At 47.1% G+C, this 12,116-nt stretch overlaps 1 protein-coding gene across 1 annotated transcript in view; it reads right to left on the bottom strand.

The window, feature by feature from the left end:
* The window catches only part of BTBD7 (BTB domain containing 7), a 93,483-nt gene extending 85,958 nt beyond the window's left edge, over nt 1–7,525 (bottom strand). Inside the window, exon 1 of the mRNA XM_056133515.1 lies at nt 7,284–7,525. The gene's annotated coding sequence lies outside the window, so the exon portion shown is untranslated. The remainder of the gene's footprint in view (nt 1–7,283) is intronic.
* Nucleotides 7,526–12,116: the final 4,591 nt, after the last annotated feature.

The following is a 12,116-nucleotide window of genomic DNA, read 5'->3' as shown; positions in this document are numbered from 1 at the left end:
ATCTACATGACTGAGACCTAAACCCGAAATCTCTGTAACTTTTCCCACAGTGATTCAATAAATAAATAAATTATAAAAAAAAAAAAAAAATACTTAAGTAAAAAAAAAAAAAAAAAAGAACTTCCGGTGTATTGGAGTAAAGTGATTATTCCAACCGTAACATATTATTAATCCTCACGTGGATTTATTAAGTTATAGCACGAAGTCCTTAGTATGTATGTTCTTGAATTTATTGAGATTACAGATATTGTGAAAGGCTCAATTTATGTCAAATTTGTTTGCATTTATTTGCTAGTTTGTGATGAGGGGGATCAAACAAATCATGTGGTCTACACTGAGCTACATCCCCTAGTAACATCAAACTTGCAGACTGTCAGAAGCATATGTGAAGCTGTGAGTTTGATCCCTAGGATTGCCTGAATGCACTGAGCATGTCCTGGGGGGCTCTACTATTTATGAACCCCTGGCACCACAACAAAGTACACAATCTCTGGCCCACTGCCCAACACCACATCTAAAGATGTGTGAGTACCATGGCTGGGAATACAATCCCCCACAAAGACGCGTGTGGGGAACACAGCAGACCAGAGAAACACAACTGAAGTGCAGGTTTCCCAGCAAACACCAAACTAAGAATGCAAGCACAACCAAGAACAAGTGCCCCATCCACCAGTCATCACAGGGGGGACATGAAAAGAAAACTGAAAGGTCCTACAGTTTGAATTGAATATTCAAAACTTGTCTTGAAAATAAATCATGTAAAGCATACTTCTACTTATTACAAATATTCAGACAACAGACACAAAAGTATTTCTTGAGATCTACACCTTTCTTTGAATTTCTGGATTCTAAAAACTACCTTGCACTGGCACCAGCTTTAACAGAAAAATGTTACTTTTAAAAGATGATCTATTTTGGAAAAAGCCATTTGCTTCTTTTTCAAGTGAAGACTATGTTTGATTCTTGACTGGAATTCTTGAAATACTGTCACTGAAAAATTATAAACAACATGCTCAAGTGTTATTTTTTTTGGTTTGGGGTTTATGCCTGGTGGTGCTCAGGACTTGGTCCTGGCTCTGTGCTTAGGGGTCACTCCTTGCGGCAGTGCTTGAGGGACAACATATGGTGCCAGGTTACCCAACTGAGGTTGGCTGCAAGCTTCAAGACAAGTGCCCAATCTGCTGTACAATCTCTCTGGCCCCTGAACAATGTGCCTAAAAGTTTATTATTTAAACCTGATCCTCTGCCTCATAATTCATTTTATCAGTTTAATGAGCAATTATGTGCCTGGCATTAAACTAGATACTGGGAAAACAACTGTGAGCAAAACTAAACTGTATCATTTAGTCATATATTTGTACTGTTATTTGAATACTGTCATTCTTCCCTATTAAATAGCTGTAGAATCTTTTTTTTTCAGACAAACATGGCTGCCAATGTACAGAGATTATGCTTTTGTTAACTCAGGATTATTATTCTACTAACCACACAAGAATTTTCTCATTCAACAGGCTACAAATTCAGCACCTGTAACTATTTTTCTTAAAATGTACCTTCTAAAACACACAATGGTAACTATCTCATGGTGATTCAATAAAATTAAAAAAAATAACACACACACAATGATCAAAACTACGAAAACTGAACTCTCAACATGAACATAAACAAAGGCTATAACAAAACAAAACCCACAAAACCCTTTAACTCCATCCTCAGTGGTCAAAAACCAAAGACTAATCTTCTTCCCTAAGGACGAAGACAAGGATATGCACTTTCACTGAACTTTTCACTGAACTATTCTCTGTAGTACTAAATATCCTACCCTGAGCAACTGCTCATGTAACAAGAAAAAACATACAAGTTGGAAAGGAAAAAGAAAATTTATCTTTGTTCACAGCAACACTGTCTTATAAGTAGAAGACTCTAAGGTTTCACAAAGACAAATGTTGGAAGTAATAAACGAATTCAGTAAAATTTACAGAATGCAGGACCAGACACAGTATAGCATACAGTAAAGATGTGTGTGACCAACCTATGTTCAATCACTCACACTGCATACGGTCCCCTGAACCCAGCCAGGAGTAATTCATGAGCACAAAGCCAGGAATAAGTTTTGAGTACTATCTGGTGTGAACCAAAATCCAACAAAAAAATAACCCCCCCACCCTAAAACAATACAAAACTGAAATACAAAAATAAGCAGTATTTTATGTACTAACAACAAAGGGCATCAATCTCATTTACTATAGCATCAAAAAGAATAAAATATTTAACAATGAATTTTAACCCAGAGATGAAAATCTTGTATTATAAAAACTACAGCATGTAAGAAGAAATTAAAGGCAACAATGGACATATTGTTTTTATGGACTGGAACACCTAATTCTGTTAAACATCAAAATAACCTTAAACATTACATAGGTTCAATACAATCCCAATTAAAAAAATTCCAAATGTCACTCTTTTTGAAGAAACAGAAAAATCCATTCTGAAATATGGAATCTCAAGAGACACCAAATAACCAAAACAACCTTAAAAAGAATTTAATACTGGAGGTTTCACATTTCCTGATTCCAACACTTACTGTTAAACACAGCTTTCCCAAAGTGGTGAGTATCACCCTCTCTGGGCAACTGGGGGGGGTCACACACTCCGTTTACTTAAGGTAGATTTTTCGGTGAACACAGTGATTTTTTTTCTCTTGACTGGGGAGCAGTGGGGCAAATAAGTTTTGGAGCTTTGCTTTAAAGCAGTGATAGTCAAAGCATAAAGAGAGACTTACACCCAGCAGAATACAACAGATCAGCATGCTTCGAGCTTTTTATACCTGCAACACATTTGCCCTGCATGTGGACCAGTGTCTATAGACCAGCATTTAGAACCAAGGGATAGGAGTCAAAGCAATATAGTACAGCAGCAGGCAGGGTTCTTGCCTTGCAGATGGCCAATCCAGATTCAATCCCTGACACCACATATTGTCCCTGGAGCCAGTCATGAGTGATCCCTGAGTGCAGAGCCAGGAGTAAGCCCTGAACACTGCTGGGTAAGGGCCCAAAACATAACAAACAAGTAGCAAGGAGTAGACTAGTAGTTTCCAATCTTTCTACACCTGCAGACTGGTGGTTGAAAACCACTGGAATAGAGCTTACAGAACACATATACAGTCAAATGATTTTCCATATGGATTCTAAGACTGTTAAAAATAAATTTCAGCAAATGTTGCTGGAGAGTGGAATATTTACATACAAAGATCGAACCATAAGAGATAAAAACAACTCTTGGGAAAAAAAGAACAGTAGCAAAAAAACTTCATGACACTGGATTTGTCAACAAGTTCTTGGGTATAACAAGACAAGCAAAGAAGCAAGAGAAAAACTAGGGAAGTTGGGTTTTATTCAAATTTAAACTTTTGAGCATCAAATGACACTTTAGCAAGAGTGAAATGGCAATGCAAGAAATGGTAGGAACTACTGCAAATCATATATATGACAAGGGACTGACATGCAAAAATACTGAGATCTACAATAACAAAAGCAAAAAGACTTCACTTAAGAAAGGGCAGGGGCCAACAGTATGGACAGGCATTAAGGTACATTCCTGGCATGTTTCCTATCCCAGTTCTACCCCCAACACCACACTGTCTCCCTAAGCACTGGGTACAGTCCTGGAGACCCCTGAGCAGAGTTCTGTAGCCAAGAAAGTCCCCAAGTACTGCCAGGCTAATTTAGGTAATCCCCTGAACTGCAAGGCCCAAGCAGCACACTGAGCCCCTCTGTGTGTGTGTGTGCGAGCGCGTGTTTGTGTACCCATGCAGAATTGCTAAGAATCCCCCGTCGCCCCAGCCCCAGCCCCATCCCCTCGAATAAATAAAAAAAATGGGTAAAAAAAATCCAACCCAAATCAAAACACCCCAAAACCTTTTTACCAAAACCTGTATAAAACACAGGCCAGGAATGTGCTTCACTGGTAAAGTGCATGCCTTGCAAAGAAGAGACCTGGATTCCCTCCCCAGCACAGTAAAACAAAATCTACAAAAAGCTGATAAGCACAAGAAGAAATGCTCAGTATCTCTAGTCACTAGGAAAAAGCAAATGAAAACCAAAATAATACCACTTCACACCCATTATGATCACCCATTAGGATTACTATTATCAAAATATGAATGATATAAATGTAGAGTAACTGGAGACCCGTGCATTGGTGGAATATAAAAATATCTGGATATGCAGTAGGCAGGACAGTATAGAGGGTAAGGCGCTTGCTTTGCATGCAGCCAACCTGGATTCAAGCCCTGGCACTCCATATGGTCCCCGAATACCACCAGGAGTGATCACTGAGCACAGAGCCAGGAGTAAACCTTGAGGACCTCTGGGTATGGCCCCAAAGAGTAATGAAATTCTGGCCATATACCTGTAAGAAATGAAAGCACAGACTGAAACAGGTATTGGCACACTCATGTTCACTGCATTACCCACAATGGCAAAAAGGTGGGAGCCAACCAAAGACTCACGACAAATGTTCGAACAAAATATGGTGTGACACACAAAGTATTGCTTAGCATTAAAAAGAAAATATTCTGACACACAGATGAACCTAAAGGATAACAGGTTAAATGACTGAACAGGTGAAGGATATGTATAATTTTCGTTCCAAGAGGTACCTTAGAACAGTCACAGCCACTGAGACAGGAAGTAGAATGACAGTTACTAAAGGCTGGGGATAAAGGGATACAGAGTTAATGTTTAACAAGTATAGTTTCCCCTGGAGAAGATGAGAGGTGAGAGTTTTAGAGACAGGTGGTGATGACTGCACAACAGTACACATGTTCTTACGCCATAGACTGGGACACTTAAAACTCCTCGAAAGGTCAACTTTATGGTCTTGTATATTTGACCACAAAAACAACAGCTGCTGTGCGTGCTGTCCACTGATCTAGTCTGGGGTCTCCTCTCTTCCTATATCCAGGTAACGGCAACAGCTACAGTCATCCCTAGTTCATTTTCTTAACTCAACCTGTAAATCACTGACACAGTCATCGTGCTCATTTATCCCAGTAACGTCCAGCCTCCAATTTTTCAAAGGTGCCTTCATGTCTTGCATAAAGAAGGTAAAAAGCAAATCCCCTTAATCCAGCACTCAAATCCTCCTCCTTCCACTCCCAAGGAAACCGAGTCATCCACTCACCCCAGTTTCTCTATGACCGCTCCCCCCAAGCCGGCCTCCATAGTATGCCCTGGCTGTTTCCTCACAAAGTAACCAACTCCAATCTCTCGGTAAATCTATAAAACCTTCACAGCTTGTTCGAGTCCCAAGTGTTCCAGGAAGTTCTTTGGACTCCTGAGGCCCGGCTCATCTTCCTCGAACCTGAACACCTACACCACTCCCGCTGCCTAGAGAACTCACAGGGGCAGTCTTGAGGCTCCTAGGGTTACTACATTCACTTTCCCCAGGGCCAAGTCTAGAGGTAGCATTCTTTTCTCCTAGAGCGACCCGTCCTGTCCCCAAACACTAGCCAACCTTCAAAAAATGACCCCCTTGGGATCCCTGAACACCAGGCACAACTTTCCTTCTGTGAATGCCATGCCACCGCCTCTGAAAGCAGAAATCATTTGACGTTGCAGTTCGTGGCAACACACCAGCCGAGGCACCTACAAATTCCACGGTGACAGAACCTGGCAAACTCAACCACAGGTACTTTAAATCCAAAAATTACAGCCTGATAACAAAGAACCGGTCTTCGCCGTGGGGGGTGCCTGAGGCCAGCCAAACGAGGTTTGGACAGTTTGGAGAGAGGGAATTCAGTGAATGCATGCCACAAGACGCCATCCTGTGCTTTGGGGGTGGGGGGGGGGAGGAGGGAACTGGAGACAGAGGCCATGACAACTCGAATCGGAAGGCCACTTCTTATTAAATTCAGGTTGGGGGGGGAGAAAAAAAAATCATCAGTTAACTTGAGGTCATCGACAGGAGTCGTCGAGAATCCGAGTGAAGCTCGTTTCTGCCTTCAACTTGTTTGCACACACACACACACACACATACAAATCAACAACAACAACAAAACAAACAAACAGGGGGCCCCCCACCCCCGGGAGTGTCGGGGAGGAATCCGATCCCTGCAGAGGAGGCTCAGGAGGGCAGAGAGAAGAGCGCCCTGAAAATGGGGCAGCAGGAGGACCGCCTAGAACCTGGTTCTGGTCCACTCCCCCCTCCCCCGACCCCCCCACCCCAGCCAGCCGGTCACTCTTCTCCCGGGGCTCGTTCTCCAGCCCTGGAAGAACCAGGCACACAGCCAGCCCCGACGACGACGAAGAAGAGGTGCTGCGGTCGGTCCCCCACCCCACCCCACCCCACCCCACCCCACCTCACCCCCCTCCCAACCGCCACCAAATTCCTGGACAAGTTGCATCACAGCTGCCATGAGCGTGCCTGAATCTGGCCAGAGCGTTTTTTCCGATCTTCCTTCCCGGATTTATGCCGACCTGCGCCCCCCCACCCCCCGACCCCCAATAAGTCATTTCTTCGCAGCCCTCTCCCAGAAATGGATGCCATGCAGACAAAAGATCCTGTGAACTCAAAAAATTAAAAAAAAATAAAGAAAGAAAAGAAAAAAAAAAGAAAAAGCGCCAAGTTCTTCTGCCAATTTGGGGGAGGGGGAAAATCTATTTTTTTTTTTTTTCATGAAAGAGGTTGTGCAGCATAAACAAACAAAAAACAGGGGTCTTGGTTCCGAGAAGCGCCGAACTGCGGAGGCCTCTTCTCTCGTCGGCGCCGGGACGGACGGACAGACGGACGGACACGGACGGACGGACAGACGGACGGACGCGGCGCCCGCGGCCGCTCCGGGCTCCGCCGAGACCACCCCGAGAGAAAAGTTGTCCTCCCGGCCGAGCGCGGCCGCGCGATCGCGCGCGGGCTCCGCATTGTCTCCCGTCCCGACCTGTCAGAGCGGGACGCGAGGGCGCTCGGACCCGCGCAACTACTTCTCCCCGAGGCGGGGGACGGGGGGGGGGGGAGTCGGGAAGGGCCGCGCTCACGCCCACCCCGGGCCGCCCCGCGCCGGGGGTCCCGCCCCTCGCCGTCGCCGCCGCGACCGCCACTTGGGGCCACACCTCGCGCCTCAGCCGCGGCCGCCTCAGCCCCGGACACGGCCGCCCCTCAGGGGCGCTCGCTGTGTGTCTCTCTCGCGCGCGCTCTCTCTCACACGAACACACACACGTACACATATGCACACTCACACACACATTCACACACACACACACACACACTGAGGGACACTCACTCACCCCGGAGGCTCCTCCCGCCGCTGCTGCTGCCGCTGCTGCTGCTGCTGCTGCCGCTGCCGCTGCCGCTGTTGGGGCCGCGGCCGCCGCCGTCGCCGCCGCCGCCGCCGCCGCCCGCACCGCCGTCCGCTCCGGCGCCAGCGCCGCGGGCCATCCTCCTCCGGCCGCCGCCGCGCAGTCCGCCCCTGTCAGCGGCTCAGGCTCCGGGGCTGCTCCCGCTCCCCCTCGCCGCCATCTTGACTCTCAGCGCGAGCAGGCGGGGCCGGGCTCGGCGCGGGCCTCACGCGCCTGCGCGGCGCTGCGGAGCCGGCCAGGGGAAGTGGCCCCGCCCCCGCCCCCGCCCCCTCCACGCTCGGCCTCGCTGTCGCCGCCGCCTGCCCACGTGACCCGGGCGCGGCGGCGGCGGCGGCGGCGGCGGCGGCGGCGCGCGTGTGCGCGTGCGCGGGGTGGCCAGGCGCGTGCGCGGCCCCGCCGGTTGCCGGAGTCGAGCGCGCGCGCTTTATGCCGGCCCCGCGGCGCTGGCACGGGGCAGCTCTTGGCTGCAGCAGCCTGCGGAGGGCCAGGAACGACGACGAGCCTTTTAGGGTCTCAGAAACGGCCGTGGGGCAACCCCGTGACTGCACGTAGGACGCGCAGCGGGAAAGTCTCAAAGCAGCAGGAAGCCGCGCTTCCGCGCCCAAGTCCTTTCTGCCTTGGCATTTCCGCAGCTTCTTGGCAGTTGTTCCCCCCCACCCCCCCACAGTGCCTTGGCGGTCCATGCTAGTTGTATTTTTTCCTTTTTTTCCCTCCTAGACGCTGAAAAGTTTTCTGGAACAAGATAACTCGTGAACGAGGTTCTAGCATTGATGGAAGTGCAAAGGTGTCCACGCGAGAGCGCTTCCCTCGGTGCATTTTTGCCTGGCAGTTTTGCAATAAATTCCAGCACTGCCGCAACTCGAACGCCTTGTTCTTACGGAGCTCCTGACGGTTTTCGAAACAGTTAGCAATACGTGGCTTCGTTTGGACGCCAAAAGTAGCCTTTGAGGGAGTCGAGACAGGTATTATTAACGGCTGCTTTTACAGCTCAGAAAATCGGTTCAGAAATACAACCTCTTTGACCCAGGGGCGCACAAGCAGCATTAAAAAGGCGGGCGAGCCCGAACTGGAACCCAGACGTTCAGACCTGCTTGTCCTGCACCGGGGAGGTTCTCAGATTGTCCTCGGGGAATCTTTAAAACTTAAAAAAAAAAAAAAAGTCTACCTTTTCAATTCTTACGCTGAGACACCACCTCTAATCTGCGAGAAAAGCAGTTTCAAATTGTTTTGTGGTATTTCTGATCAGATCTGATCTTGCTTATTTTATGTGTATCACACTGAAAGATTTAAATTGTTTTCTTTCCTTCCCACCCCCTGGCTTTTGGGTCACACACGGCTGTGCTCAGGGCTTACTCCTGGCCCTGCACTAAGGGATCACTCCTGTCTAGGGCTGTGGGAACTTACCTGATTCAGGAAGGAGCTTGGGTTGGCCATGTGCCGGGCAAATGATCTATCCACTGTACTAGTACTAGCCCACCGTGTCTTCAACATTTTTTTTAATGAAAACACATATCTCTCTGAATACAAGGTAATTTTTCTCAAGTCTTCTTTTCATTTTTTGGGGGGTCACACCCAGAAGTGCTCAGGGCACACTCCTGACTCTGAGTTCAGGGATCACTCCTGGCTTGCTAGGGGACCATATGGGATGTCGAATTTCAAACCCGGATCCACCACAAGAGCAAGGCAAAAGCCCTCTTCCTTTGTACTATCGCTCCAGCCCCAAACTGTAGCTTACTTGTGCTTGTTCATAATCTACTTCCTTGGAAAGAGTCCTGTAATTTGTATTACTTCCTTTCACCCAAGCCATCTCCCTACCCCCACCCACCTGCCCCACACTCATGTTTGAAGGTTTGGAAGTGGTGGCAGATGCTACAGTAACCCCCTTCTCTGACAAAGACTTCCCTCCTTCTGGTAAGGTGTGCTTTGACTGAGTGCCCGGGTGTCTGTGATTGACAAGAAACACAAGGGAAAAAATGAGACAATACTAGGGGATCCTATGTAGACAAGGGGTGAAGAGTCGGCTTTGGGTACCCACTTCTTATTCCTATACAGTTATACTTCCGTTACAGACACAACGGGCACTGACTCTCAATGGGGAGTTCTCAAACGTTCCATCTTATTCGAATCACCCAGAGAGCTTTTAAAATTCCCAATGTCTTTCTTATTATCTCGTTCTTACTTTGGACAACCTGGCAGGCTACCGAATGTAACCTGCCCACACGGCAGAGTCTGGCAAACTCCCCGTGGCATACCCAATATGCCAAATACCAGTAACAATGATGGGTCTCATTCTCCTAACCCTGAAAGAGCCTTGAAGATGGCACTTTTTAAAATCTCAGGGCTAGGACGAAGGAGATGTTACTGGTGCCTGCTAATCAACTGGCAATTGACGAACAACAGGATGCTCGTGATCGTGTGAATGTCTTTCTACTATTACTAATAACATGGTTATGGGCCAACCATGACAATGCCACCCAAATCATCTCTGAGGGTGGACCCCGGCTTCAGTATTTTTTTTTTAGGTTCCCTCTCATGGTTTCAGCGTGGTTTCAGCGTGCAATCAACCATGTGGAGAACCTCCCATCAAAATCCAAGTCACCTGCCCTCATTTCCCACTGTTTTGCCTATCGGGATCAACTGAAAGATGCTCTTCCAAAGCCACTGTCTCCCTGACAGCATCACTGCCTCGTGCTCACACCTGAGTGATGCTCAGCAGGGCTCACACTCTGCCAGGGGTGCCTGCACACTCATGCGTGCTTGCCAGGGCCTGTCTCCTTCCATCCTGGTGCTGCCACACAGCTGGCTGGGGCTCAGCCAGAAATTGCCGGAAGTGCGGGGGGGGGGTCTCAAAGAGCACAGCTGTAGGGCATACACAACGGCGTCCTCAGGACCACCCGCAGGGAGCGGTATGGACTAACTCAGACTGCACCAGTCCAAGCCAGTGTTCTAAGCCACTGAGCTACCCTTGGCCACACCATCTCTTAATCATTTACTACAATGTTTAATAAGGACCCTCGCCACTATTTACACTTTCTCATTGATTTCCTAACCGTTATGATAAAGTTCTGGCTTTTGTTTCCTAGACACAACCTGAAACACAAAACCAAAAAGAGCGTTCTTAGTAATGTCAGGGGAACAATGTGATGAAACCTACAAAAGACTTTTTGTTTGGAGGCAAAACAGTGGTCACTTCTGGCTTTGGTAGAGCATTTTCCTATGGGGTTTCCTATGTATGTGTAAAAATCTGCATTCTTCTTGTTAATCTACGTCAGTTTAAGTCTTGGGATCCTAGGAGACCCTAGAAGGCAGAAATAAAAGTTTGCCACCTCTATGTATAAGTTTAACTATATTTAAAATCAGAGCTTCTGTTGATAGAAATATCCCACAAGGAGAGTAAAAATATAAAAATACAAGGACCCGTGGGGGGGGGGGGCAATACAAAACAAAAGGCACCTATCCAGAATATATAAGAATTCCTGTGGCCTGATTTGACTTGTATATATGACCCAACTTCAATCCCCAGCATCCCATATGGTCTCCCAAGCTCCACCAGGAGTAATTCCTAAGTGCAGAGCCAGGAGTAACCCTTGAGTATTACCAGGTGTGGCCAAAACCAAAACCAAACAAAGAAGGGAATTCCTACAGTTCTGGAAGAGAGAAAAAATGACAACCAAATAGAAAATGGGCAAAAGACCTGAGCAAATGAGGAAATTCAAGTGAGACAAATTAAAAGTTGCTCAACCATGTGAGTGCAAAGGAAGTACAAATTAGAGTTGTGATAAAATGAAATTGACTCATGAAGTTGCCAAGAGCCAAAAGAGACAATTCCGAGGACTGTAGAGCAAATAGGAGCCCGGCACTGCTGTTGGGAGTGAAAATAGAACCACTGGGGAAAGCAGCTTGGCGTTACTTGCGAAAAGGTGAAAATTAACTTATCTAAGGCCAGAAATTTCATTATTGGATATGCAGAAAAATAAGTTGCAGAAACAGAAAAAATACAGTACAGCTGGCGATGTAATAAACAACAATATTCCTAACAATGATGGTTATATGAATCAAAAACTTGTATGCGTCAAAAACTAACCCAGGGCCAGAGAGATAGTCAGGGACTTAAGGCACTTGTTTTGTGTGTGACTGGCCCCAGTTTAGTCCCCAGTGTTGCAGAGTTCCCTGAGTATGGCCCCAACCCCACCTACGCTTTCCCCCCCACTCTTCCCCAAGCTCCCTCCCCCAAAAAAACTGATAACTCAGATATCCATCAGCAAAAACAGTTTGTCTAGAAAATGTGATACATTTATTCTTTTTTTTTTTTTTTTTTTTTTTTTGCTTTTTGGGTCACACCCGGAAATGCTCAGGGGTTACTCCTGGCTCTACACTCCTGGTGGTGCTCAGGGGACCATATGGGATGCTGGGAATCGAACTCGGGTTGGCCGCATGCAAGGCAAATGCCCTATCCTCTGTGCTATTGCTCCAGCCCCAATATATTTATTCTTTAAATAAATATGGGCTGGAGCAATAGCACAGTGGGTAGGGTGTTTGTCTTGCACGTGGCCGACCTGAGTTTGATTCCTCCACCCCTCTTGGAGAGCCTGGCAAACTATCGAGAGTATCTTGTCCACATGGCAAAGCCTGGCAAGCTACCCGTGACATATTCGATATGCCAAAAACAGTAACAACAAGTCTCACAATTTGTTGTGAGACATTACTGGTGCCCACTCGAGCAAATTGATGAACAATGGGAGGACAGTGCTACAGTGCTTA

This window comes from Sorex fumeus, unplaced genomic scaffold (assembly GCF_029834395.1).
Source record: "Sorex fumeus unplaced genomic scaffold, SorFum_2.1 ptg000098l, whole genome shotgun sequence".
Taxonomy (NCBI): Eukaryota; Metazoa; Chordata; class Mammalia; order Eulipotyphla; family Soricidae; genus Sorex; species Sorex fumeus.
This window is presented reverse-complemented; position numbering and strand designations above follow the sequence as displayed.